Raw genomic sequence first — 12,184 nt, 5'->3', positions numbered from 1 at the left:
TCAAATATGTTAAGAGTTGTTCTAAGAAGACAGTGATCAATCATTCTCCATGTCCACTGAAGGTACGACAAGAAGGAATAGGTTTAATCTGCAGTATGGGAGATTTAGGTTAAAATATTAAGAAACCCTTTCTAACTGTAAGGGTAATTAATCTCTGGAATAGGCTTTCAAGGGAGGTTGTGGCATTGTCATAATTGGAAGATTTTCAGAACAGGTTAGATGAACACCCTTCAAGGATGGTCTAGGTTGACTTGGTCCTGCCTCAGTGCAGGGAGCTCGACTTGATGGCTTTACAAGGTCCTGTCTAGCCCTACATTTCTATGATTCTGTGATGTTATAGGTGCTGTTAGTTCAGTGTAGGCAACTAAAACTGTCATTGTGCAGACAGCAATAGCTTATACATAACCAGCCTTGGATATTAGAACCTGTGTCGTCCTGCATGGTGAAATTATCCCCTATTCGTTTCTTAAATGTGTAAAGGGATCTCTGACTTGGTTTCTGGACATCTGCTCCAAGAAACAGGCAAATCCCTTCCTGTAGAGATTTTCATGTAAGGAAAAGGAACAGGTCTGTATTGTTTTTGCTATGATTCATAATTACAGAGTAGTTATCTTATAAAAGTCCCTAGTTCTCCCTGTGGGTGAGACTGAAGGAAACCCCTTGTGCCTGACAACAGTTCTAGTATAATGAGGGATCTAAGCAAAAGGGAACTGTCTATCTGACTTCAAAAGTGCAGCAGAAGAGGGGTGGAATACGTAGGAATGGTTTGGGAAAACAGTGGAAGTGGCCTGGGTTTCTTTCTAACATGCATTTCCATGTAGTACAGTTGACACTCAAATCCACTGAAATGTGCTCTACATTCCCTTTGGGGGAGACAGTAGGAAATATTTTCAAAATGATGATGGTCCAAGCTCTGCTCTCATTTACATTGATTCCAGTCTGATTCAGTGGCATGTTACACTGGCGAAACTGAAAGCCAAGTTTTTCCCTTGTACACAGGTACAACTGAGGGCAGGTTTTAACGTGGTCTCTTAGGTGAGGAAATAAAAAGTTGTTTTTTGCTTAGCTTTAACCAGCTTTTAATAAGAAAAGAAGACTGAACTAAGGAAAAGAGAAAAATAAGCTACATGTCAGCTCCTGGTACTTCAGAGAGACCAGCAAGCAGTATTTTAAATACTGCAGCCTCATTTCTTGAGGTTTTATTTCCTGGGATGTTATTTGTGGAGCAGTGGATTTACTTCTGGATTTATATGGATTTACCTCTGAGTCTTTGATTCCACTAGGACACATCATGGCTGCAACTCTGCAGGGAAAAAAAAAAACACCAATGGGCCCAATGGAGTAGGAGCCTGTGAGATTTATAAGTGCTTTGTGTCCTTTTATTGAATAATAAAGACTTTCCCTTTCTGGCAGAACACAGGAAATCAAATCTGTTCCCTTTACTTCAGGGCATATAGTCATAAGTCGTCTTTTGTCTGTAAAGATGAACCTCAGCTACTTGTAACAAGAAGCCAGCTTCTAAAGCAAACTCATTTTGTTTTACCTTTGCTCCTTTGGAATCCCATCTGAATGAAGCCCCCTCCCTCCATACCTGGCAGCTACATCAACATTTCTTTGGTGGAGCAGATTCTCTTCCATTCATCCAGTGAACAAGCGTAATTCCTCTTCTGCCCATCTGGGTGTGGAACACATTCATCTCATTACAGGAACTGATGTTGAAAACAGAGTGAGAAGCCATGCCAGGCAGGATGTGAAAAGCTGTACAATTTCCAAAAATGTAATGATATGAATGAATACACAAGGTTTGCCAAACAAGTTTATTTCATCTCTAGCAAAAGAAGTGCTGCCAAAAAGCTAGTGTTGATGTAACAGTTTCAACCACTGACTGCTAAGATGTTGTCTAATACTGTCACATCACTGTTGTAAGACACTAGAGACAGAACTTATTAGGAATGAGTTAAACTGGTAAAACCACCCTACTTAATGCACAGGAGAGTTCATTAACTTAATCTTCATAATGGTTTTGATAAAACTTTAAATCACCTCCTTTCTGCAATGGAGAAAAAAATACATACTATATAAAAAGTAGTTTTTAGCACAATCTGGTTTTAGTCAGGGTCTTACAACAGTGCTACCCATCAATGCTTCTTTGTGTAGAATCTGCAGTTTCCTTGGAAAACACTGAGCAGGCCTTCTCAGGCTTAACTAGGACAGCTGATGAGATTGGACAATGGTGGCTCTAAACCAGGTATGATTACAGCTATATAAGCAACTTGAGCCTGATTTTTCATTCATTTATATCTGTTTTATGCTGGTGTCACTCCAGTGTGATCTCAGAGTCAGGTCTCTTGGGGGTATGTCCATGCAGCAAAAATAACACGTGTGGAAGTGCGTCTCAAGAGCCCAGGTCAACTGACTGGGACTCATATTGTGGGGCTAAAAATAAGTGTTGATTTGTGCTCAGGTTGGAGCCCAGGCTCTGAAATCAGGTGAGGAGAAAGGGTCGTGGACACTGGGCTCCGGCATGAGCCTGAATGTTTACACTGCTGATATTAACCCCACAATGTGAGTCCCATGACCCTGAGTCAATTGACCTGGGCCCTGAGACTCACTGTTGTGGGGTCTTTTTTTTTTTTTTTGCTGTTGTAGAATTATTTGTGTTGGAAGAATTGGAAGCAAAAATTTTGGCCTTGGGGTGATTGTGTTCCATTGAAGTCAATCAGAGTTTTTGCCATTTATGTGATCTTATGTGAGCAGGTTTAAGCCCTTTATCTTGAATTTTCAAACTGAGATGGAAAGGAGAAGCTGGCAAATTCATGACTGCCAAGAGAAATGAAGCCCAAGAATTAGACTATTTGTTGTATTTTTGTCAGTTCCACAAGCTTGTCAATGTAGGGACAATATAGTGTCAACAATTTGGTTAAAACAAAGTTATTTGTATAATTGGTTTTGTTTTACTCCTGTTTGAGTGACAAAGGATAAAATTGCAAATAACTCTATTGCTTAGTGTAAGGATTGGAATATTACAGTGTTGGATGTTGCTCTGGATGATCTTACACATTAGGGGCCCATATGGAAGGATGAGAGCACAAGGTGAATGAATCCATGTGTTGCAAACCATACATACACCCATGAACACAGGCATCTACTCCTTAGGCAAACAGAAATCTCCCTTATCTAGCAGTAGGAGTGGGTCCTTTATCTTCTTGCTAGGCCAGCTACTAGAGGGTGATAAGATCTCCCCCTCTCCCTCTGCAACACACACACAATACATTGAGACTGCTGGCAGGATTATTTTCTTGTTGGTACTCGGTTTACTCTATATAGCTGTGACTGTTGGTGCCAGTAGGGCCCACACTGAGGGTGCTCAATCACAGCAAACTGCAAAGAAGGGAGCAGACGATCCCCCAGACTGGTGGTTATTCTAATAATTAGATTCACCAAGCCAGCAACAAAACAGCTTCTACAATCCCTTACTGGTAACCCAGAAGCCAAAAACACAACTCCCTTAAAGCAATCCAGTCTTGAGCTCCCACCCAGACAGCCACGTCAAATATGATGAGGATTACTGAAAATCTTGTTAATCTGATATAAAGTTCTACCAATCCCAAGAGATCAGACACGTTATCCATCAGAATAATGAATATTTCAGATCTTGTCCAAATACATGCTTATAGCCAATTCGTATTAACTAAACTAAAATTTATTAAAGAAGAGAGAGAGAGTATCCTGGTTAAAAGATCATTATACATGCAGGTCTGAATAAAGTTCTTAGGTCAGTTTCATAGTAGAGATGGTGAGCTGCTGAGTTGCAAAAAGTTCTTTCCAGAATCAGTTCATCAGATTATAGTCCAAAGAGGCAGTCCATCTATAGTGTTTAACTTCTTCCATGAGAAGTAGCAGGGTAATCCAGACTGAAGCTGGAGACCTCAGTCTTGTGACTTAAGCTCCCCCTGACCAAGCTTAAACAGATCTGAGATACAGGATTGGGGCCTAAGAGTTCTTTTATAGATCTCTGGCAGGCTATTGACAGCCTTGGGTGAAGCACTGTGGCTTTGAAGTAAAACCTCCTATTTCCTATATATTCACAGGTAATTAGTAGCATTCATCAGCATAAGGTATTTAGCCATCAAGCAGTTCATAAATAGTTTACTACAAACTTCAAAGAGAAATATAGGCAATGATATCATTACACCCAAGTTTCATCTACATGTTAATATTCCTTTTTTATCTCAGAATCAATAGAATATAGTAAGAGACAGGAACTATCGGGCTACGTTGTTAACCTCAAACAAGATTATAGATAAACTAAGACAAATACGATCACTATCCTCTACTAATTCTCTAACAATACAAGTCTACATTTCAAAGCGCTAGTCTATCTAATATGGCTTTGTTAGCTATTTATAAGAAATGGCCCTAATTACCATTTACATACTTTTAAAATATGTCTTGAAAGGTAGAATTTGGGTAATTTCGCCTGCTAGTTTTGTAACCCTTTCTGGCCCAGGATCACAATAGTAATGATATCCAGCTAGTGAAAATCTAAGACACTATCAAGTTTGAAATATTATGGTGAAGATTGCATGCGCCATATATTTAAAAATTGTACTTGATACAAGACATTTGATAAAGTTCTCTAAAAAAATACAAGTGTAGGTGACATTTACCCTTTAAACATGGAGGAAGAGGTCTAGGTTTTACATCTCCTCCCTTCATCTCTTTATGCTGAGGTGTGTGTATAGTGAAATTGTTAACTGAGCTTCATTTTCTTGTGTCCTTTTTCTTTCCTTCCAGCTTTGAATGAGGAGGTCGCTCCCTCCTTGGAGGAGGTATGTTCTGGGAACAAGCTGTGTATAACTTAAAACTGTTTATATTGATACTAAGAATTCCTGGAGGTGTAATGGTCTAATTGGTGAATACATTCAGGTTTCTGTATTAAGTTTTCTAAAAATTGAATAAAAAGAAAGTTAAGAAAACAGAATAAGAAAAGATTGCTGAAGAGTCAGATGTGGCTGCTGGCAAAGCAGATGTGTTTATGTTCCAGGTATTTTTTTTATTTTTATGTTCTGTTTCATTTACACTTAGGAAAGGTCAGTATCAGTCATGTTTGTCCAAGGCCTAGTGATTATTAGTTTGGACTAACTGTGCAGATTGCTGGAAGCATACAATGAATACATAGTATTGAGGACTGTACAGTTTTAAGGCTGATGCCTAATTTTACTTTTGGTCCATTTCCTGATTTTTTTTTATTAGTCTTAATTAAAATTAAGTTTATACTCTCAGTAGTCAAGGAGATATTGTCTCATTCCTTTCCCTTGCTCACTTCTTTCCTTTACATACTAGGTGAACTTCTTGGAATTCTAAATTTAGCAGACTCCACTATAGCAATAAGTCACAACAGTGCGTACATTCAGAAGCTGCCCATGCAGACTTTGGATGCATTGCAAGGCATGAAGCTGAAGGTTAATAGGCTACTAACAAACACACTCCAGTGGAATGGCTTATTGAGCTTAGGATATAGTTGATTATTTATACAGTGTACCATTCTGCTCTGAAAAGTATTTCCTGGTAAGGAATTAAGGTCCAAATCTGCAGGTGGAGGGGATGAAAACTTGCTTGATGCTTACCTGGTGTTAGCAGAAGGTGCAATGTCAACTCTATAAAAGTATTCCTCATCACTCCCCCTGGTCCAATAGTAGACACTGTGTGGGTGTGTGTATGGGTGGGTGGGTGGGTGGTGGTGGGGGGAGGGGGGAGATCTCGATCCACAGATGGGAAGAGGATGGATTGGGGAGGAGGGAGTGGGTGAGGCTAGGAAGGACATGTGCTTTCCATTCATTATCCCATCCCCAAACCCATGGGAATTCAACTCAAAAATTAATAGAGTCAGCACTGAATTCTCTGCCTACCCTTTGTGGTGTTGTGGGGACTGCCCAAACCAGTAAGCGGCCCTGTCACCACCAGCCCTGTAATCTTTGTGCTATGCAGCTATGGTTCAATGCCCTGACACCAGTAGCCTGCCCACAAGCATGAGGTCTCACCAGCCTAGTTACTCTTTGCAGGGTGACACCAACAGCCTTTCCAATCTCAAGTCTCCCCAAATCTGTCCTTTGAGTTCTTAATGACCAGATTTGCAGACCTCTGGTTCATCATCCCCGAAGGCACAAAACCAGCCCCCGTCATACCAGCTCACTTTGGCACTCACACGCCACACACTGTGCACACCAGAGACCTGCTTTGAGTAAAAATAAACAAAGTTTATTTAGTAGTAAAAACACAGATGCAAAAATGGAATAGTAAGGGAAAGCAAACATTCAAGACATAGTCAATAAACGTCAAGACACAATACACTTCCCTATTAGATAAAATCCCTGTTCTATTTCTCAGTGTACCTTCTAACTATACAGGGGATCCAGCATTCATGGACAGCTTCCCTGCTAGAGACTGCATCTCGGATTCTGGATACAAAACTTCAGTCCCAAGCCAAGTCTGTTTTTACAAGGCTTTTTCTTTCCTTTCTTCCTCTCAGTCCATGGCGCCTCACACTGTTTCAGAGTGGGGAGATGCCCTCTTGACTTGACAGCTAGAATGTCTCAATGTCTTTCCATTAATTCTAATGGTCCATCAATATCTTTTCCTGGGCTGGAGAATGGATCATTGCTTGAAGCTGTTTTTATGTAAACAATTGATTTGGGAGCTGCCTCTCCCAGCTTAACTACTCACTGCCTGGCTGTGAGGTATGGTCCAAATTGTAGTATAGATTATGAGCACAGTTTTCTATATACACAAATACTTAGGCCTGGTCTACACTACATGGTTAGGTTGACGTGAACTGTCTTGCATCAACCTAGCTGTGGAAGTGTCTTCACTTAAATTTGGCTCCTGCTGATGTCAGTGCCCCTCTATGCCGACTTAATAACATCGGCTTCCCGAGCAGCGTAGAGTTTCAATCAATGTAATTAGGTTGATGCAATGTTATTGTAAACACTGCATATCTTACCTTACTGGCTTTCAGGAGCCATCCCACAATGCCCCACACTGACAATACAATTGATACAAGCTCTCCTGGTGAGGATGCACTGCTGACATAAGGAGCCAAGTGTGCACGCACACAAGAGATTTAATAACGCGGTGGCCATATGCTGATGTAAGTTAGGTTGACATAATTTTGTAATGTAGATATGGCCATAGATTCATAACCACAGTCTGTATATATATCTCATAATGACCATCAAGTTGAGGCCATTACAAGCTTTCATGAAAGATCTTACTTGATATACTTTTATAGTACAATAATATAGTATGCAATCAGTTGGATTAACTGCTCATTTTTGGGGTTTAAACCTTCTGTTCCCCCCTTGTGGGAGTCTGGACACTGATCGTCACTCCTCTCCATACTGTTTAGTCTCTTTTGGGACCTGAGGGATATTCTGGGGCCGCAGTGGAGTCCCTGGTTAATAAGCCGCACTAGTCAGGAGTCCAATGAACCAGGGAGACGCAGGAGGCACTGTGAAGTCAGAAGAATGGCTACAGGAGATTCCCTGCGATCTGTTTTACTCCACAAGTGAATGACCCTGAGAAAATTCCATATCACTTCTGGATTCTCATATGTGCCATTCTGAATTGTTTTCCTGGTTTTGCAAGACTGCATACATTACAAACTGTGAGTAAAGATATACTAAAAAGGTATATTTCCAAAGTAATTTGCAGTATATTTTAATGGGGAAAACAATGACTGTGAGGGCCAAAAGATGTAGATCTGATAAATACCAGGGAACAGATCAAAACAAACGTTTAAAGTTCATTTAGATTCATAGGTGATAATCGGAACCATCAAACTGATTCACATTGTGGTCCACATTGTTCTCATTTACTGACTGCAATGGGACTAGCAGTGCGGTTTCTCAACAGTCTAGCAAAGGGCAGAATGTGGCCCAATGGTTCCAGCCAGCCAGCCACCTCTGCTGAGGTATGACACCCTCTCTCAAACAGCAGCAGAGCTCAAAGTGGCAAGAGATGTAACTGAGTCACTATAGCCAAATCCTATGCACACTGAAGTCAATGAATAGGCAAAATTCCCATTGGCTTCAACGGGATCAGGATTTGGCACCTCATGTTTTACAGCAAGTTTCGTTTTAACCCACAAAAATATTTAAAGTTTTTTTTGCTATTTGCATAACTTGTGTTTTTCCTCATGTGATGAACTCACTTTCATAACTTTTTTTATTTACTATTTTACCAGAATTACAAATTCCTTATTTTAATTCACTGCGGTACAAAACAAAAACTTCTGTGCAGTGTAAATCTTATTCTTTGGAGTAAAATTGTTTGCCACTGCCTTAGTGAACTGGGGTCCAGCAGATACATGAGGCCGTTGTATCTGGAGTTTATAATAGAAATTTGGTTAAATGCTAACATGAAAAAATGGTCACTAATCTGCAGCAGATAGGCATGAACACATTGTTGCAGATCAGGAAGGAATTATGATGTTCTGAGGGTTATTTTCCATTGGAACAGTGTTGTCTCACTGTGAAGTCAAGTAGCTCAAGACAGTGGCTTCCCTAAGAAGTTTCTGTGTTTTACATTTTGCAGTGCAGAATGGGTGCTATAAACACATCAGAGAAACCACACACCTAACCTCTGTTATTGTCAGGAATCTGGGCACTCAGTTTTATGCCCAGTTGAGTCTGAGCTCCTTTTCAAAGCATTTCCTTTAGCAAAACAAATAACTGCCACAATGACAAATGCTACAACACTCAATGTGTTGGAAGACTAAAATGCGGTTTTGTTGTCAGACTTAGGATATCCCAGGAAATGCACAGAGCAGGGAGAATTGTTTCTACTTCTCATCCATTCTCATTAGTCAGCAATGTACTTTTCCGTGAAAATGCACCCACTGGTGCAAACCCAGCATGTGGTGCTTCTTGAATCAGAGTGAACAGAAAAGGTCCTGTAGTGGCTCAGCATATTGTACTTGTTTTTGTCTTTCTATATATCCTCATTCAAGTTCAATGGCATCGGAGATCCTGCTAGGTTCCTTTGTACGTATAGAGGAATGGTCTTCTAGTGGATGAAGGCACAGGGATATATCCTTCAGTGATCCTGCTAACATTTTATAATAAGAGAAATATCTGTTTGAATAGAGATGGTTAGCTCTGAATACAGTAGGCTACTGTACAGGCTATGGGCCCTGCCACAAGTTCCTATAATTTAATTTAGTGTGAATTAATATAGAGATCATCACAGGGCACAAAGATAATTTAGCTCTCTTAAAAAAAAATCATACAAGCTCTAATATAAATAGTAAGCGGAAATGCTGTTTTCTCCAGCCAGCAGGAGTGGTTCTGTGTTGTGAGGTTGTGTAGTCGTCTTCAGTTAAAAATGACAGCACATTCATAAATCCCAGATACCTTGACCACTGGATGTTGTGATTCTCCTGTAAATGAGGTCATTAGTTCCACCAGCAGTGATGTCTGCAGAAACGCCTCTTTAATGTCAACTCATACAACAGCTTGAATGAACTACAGAATGGATCAGGGTCCATTAAAAATCCAGAGGGTTAAAATCACCTGCTTAGAAAAGTTTACTCATTATTGTCCTTCAGCTTCCACCTGTTAAGAAAGTAATGGTATCTTTTGAGCTAACTTTTGGTGAAGAAGACAGGACGAGAACTAAATTGTTCAAAGGACCATTAAAAGGTAGGGCAGGGAGAGAGTTGCAAAGAGAGATGTAACAATGGAATGATGAAATACAGATCTGAGGAAGGAGGAAGAGGAAGAAAAACAGAATAAGGCCACTGGCACAGAATTTTGGCCAAATTATATGCTGGTACAACTTTCTTGTCTTCAGCAGAGTGGTGAACTTTTCCAATATTTGTAAAATAAAGTGATGACGACTTACAGATTCTGAGAAAATTATTGGAAACTGAGATTGTTACACATATGCAAATAACTTCAGTACATTACTGACTTACCCGATTTTATCCATAAGAAATAAAGGTACTTGAGAACACAGAAATACTACCAATTTATAGTAGAACTAGAATCACCAATTTCACCTAACAATATAGTGTTTTTTATATTGCAGTGTAGGAAAAAATTGTTTAAAAATGAGTGATGTGATGACTGTCCTTGAAGAGCAGCATCCTATATTCAGATTTTAGTTAAGGCTGATACTGTTCTGGAGAGAAGAATTGAGGTCTTAGAGAACTAGTTTAGATCTTGGGGCATGGCTAGACTTGCAGATGTAGAGCGCTGTGAGTTAAACCCGCCTTCGTAGAGTGCAGTAGGGAAAGCGCTGCAGTCTGTCCACACTGACAGCTTCAAGCGCACTGACGTGGCCACATTTCCGGCACTTGCAGTGGCATTGGGAGCGGTGTATTATGGGCATGCAAGTTACTGCAACGTGCTTTTCAAATGGGGTGGGGTGGAGTGTGACAGGGAGTGTGTTGTGTGTATGTGGGGGAGAGAGAGTGGGTTTTTGGGGTGCTGAGAGTGTGTCAGCATGCTGTCTTGTAAGTTCAGACCCGCCTCCCTCCCCTCGCTTCTCTCTCACTCACTCAAAGCAAAGAGTAAATGTTTGCTTTTTCTCAGAGCTGATAAGCAGCTGGCTGCTCTGAAATGGAGCTTTGAAAGGGCATTTCCGCATTCCTGCAGCCGATTTCACAACAATGACAAGAGTGGCCACTTAAGGGGATTATGGGACATTTTCAGCGGCTGATCACAGCACAGTAATGCAACACCTCATTCACACCGGCGCTGTGCCGCTCCAGCGGGGGCACAGCAAACGTTTTTCCACTTGCCAAGGTGGAGTACTAGCAGCACTGTAGCTGCGGAGTCAGAGTGCTGTATGTGCCTTGCCAGTGTGGACAAGGAGTGAGCTAGGGCACCTGGGGCTGCTTTATTGCGCTGTAACTCGCAAGTGTAGCCAAGGCCCTGGAACAAAAGAATCCTTGGAATCCTAGCAGGACTCAAAGCTAGTAGTATTCTTGGAGAATTTTCTACTGGAACATGTGGGGATCAATTCAACTGATGACCCATTACATGCTGAAAAAAGCTACTTCCTCCATGTTAGGTAAAAAATAGTATAGAGGAGCTGTGGGGTGCTATTATTTCATTTCTTGATGTCAGAAACCACAAGAAAATGTTGCAGGCATCAAGATTTAAAAAGGGGCTTAAATATGGAAGACTGAACATTTTAATTATCCTGACTTCAGTCCTCCAACTCAAACAAAGATGAGTGAATTTGGAATATATAGCAAGATTATTGCATCTGAAGGGATTGAGGCATCTGTCATTTTTCCTTTCAAGTCTGGATTATTTTGAACATAGAGGCATGTTAGTGCATTGATCTAGTTAAAATCTCCTAGAATATTTTGTACTCAGGGTAAGCTTTATTGTGGAAACTTAGTAGTGGTTGAATTGTTGGAACCTCTGTTCCTTGTACATGTAGAATTTGTCAGAGCAAGATATATATGTTCTGTTGAGGTTTGTCAGCTGTGAACTGTGTGCTTGGAACAGTTAGTGCAGATGATCTACTGACATCTAGAATTTTATGTTCAAAACCAGATGAGAAAAGATGTATAAGTCTGTAGTAATAAAGTGGAATCTGAGGGGTCTTCTATGTGTCATAAACAAGGGAAATATAAATGAGCAAAACTGAACTCATACTCTGGAACATTGTGAAGATGTAACCTCTGCAAGACTGTTCTTCACATTGGTAATATATTGACCTTTCTGTTGACTTTACTTCTGATCCATAAATCATTTGAGCTTGGTTATCTGACATCTTGAGGCACTATTGAATCCCTATAGCTAATAGGCATATTGTTGGAGATTCAAAACAAAGCTGTTCACGTTCTGGAAAATCTGAAGGAAGACAACAAAGTTCAAGCCCAGGAATCTGACTGGAATGCTTCTGAGCCTGATACAGCCAGGATGTCCAGCAACCCCCAAGAGCACCTGAGCACATCACAGGATTGGCCATTATGAGAAGTATCTTGAAATAGATTATAACTCTTCCTTCATAGGTTAACCTTCTGACTTTGCACTCGGAATGGGGATTGTGTGTTCTCCTATGAATTTATACTAACAAGATATCTATTTTATAGTATCACTGCATAATACTCAGGTGTGGTATGCCCAAGAAATATGGACTGTAGAGTGATGGTCTCTGAACTCAA

At 40.5% G+C, this 12,184-nt stretch overlaps 2 long non-coding RNA genes across 2 annotated transcripts in view; one reads left to right on the top strand and one right to left on the bottom strand.

Annotated features, from left to right (window-relative positions):
• Positions 1-1,102: 1,102 nt before the first annotated feature.
• The window catches only part of LOC122173500 (uncharacterized), a 23,750-nt gene continuing 12,668 nt past the window's right edge, over positions 1,103-12,184 (bottom strand). Inside the window, exons 2-3 of the long non-coding RNA XR_006173959.2 lie at positions 1,592-1,758; positions 1,103-1,303 (exon numbers count right to left, since the gene is read on the bottom strand). This is a non-coding gene — a long non-coding RNA (uncharacterized LOC122173500). The remainder of the gene's footprint in view (positions 1,304-1,591; positions 1,759-12,184) is intronic.
• Positions 4,563-12,184, top strand: part of LOC101932460 (uncharacterized) — a 25,916-nt gene continuing 18,294 nt past the window's right edge. Inside the window, exon 1 of the long non-coding RNA XR_010599659.1 lies at positions 4,563-4,832. This is a non-coding gene — a long non-coding RNA (uncharacterized LOC101932460). The remainder of the gene's footprint in view (positions 4,833-12,184) is intronic.

The sequence above is a fragment of the Chrysemys picta genome, chromosome 3, assembly GCF_011386835.1.
Source record: "Chrysemys picta bellii isolate R12L10 chromosome 3, ASM1138683v2, whole genome shotgun sequence".
NCBI lineage: Eukaryota > Metazoa > Chordata > Testudines > Emydidae > Chrysemys > Chrysemys picta.
The sequence above is the reverse complement of the archived record's forward strand: the minus strand, read 5'-3'. Positions and strand labels throughout refer to the sequence as shown.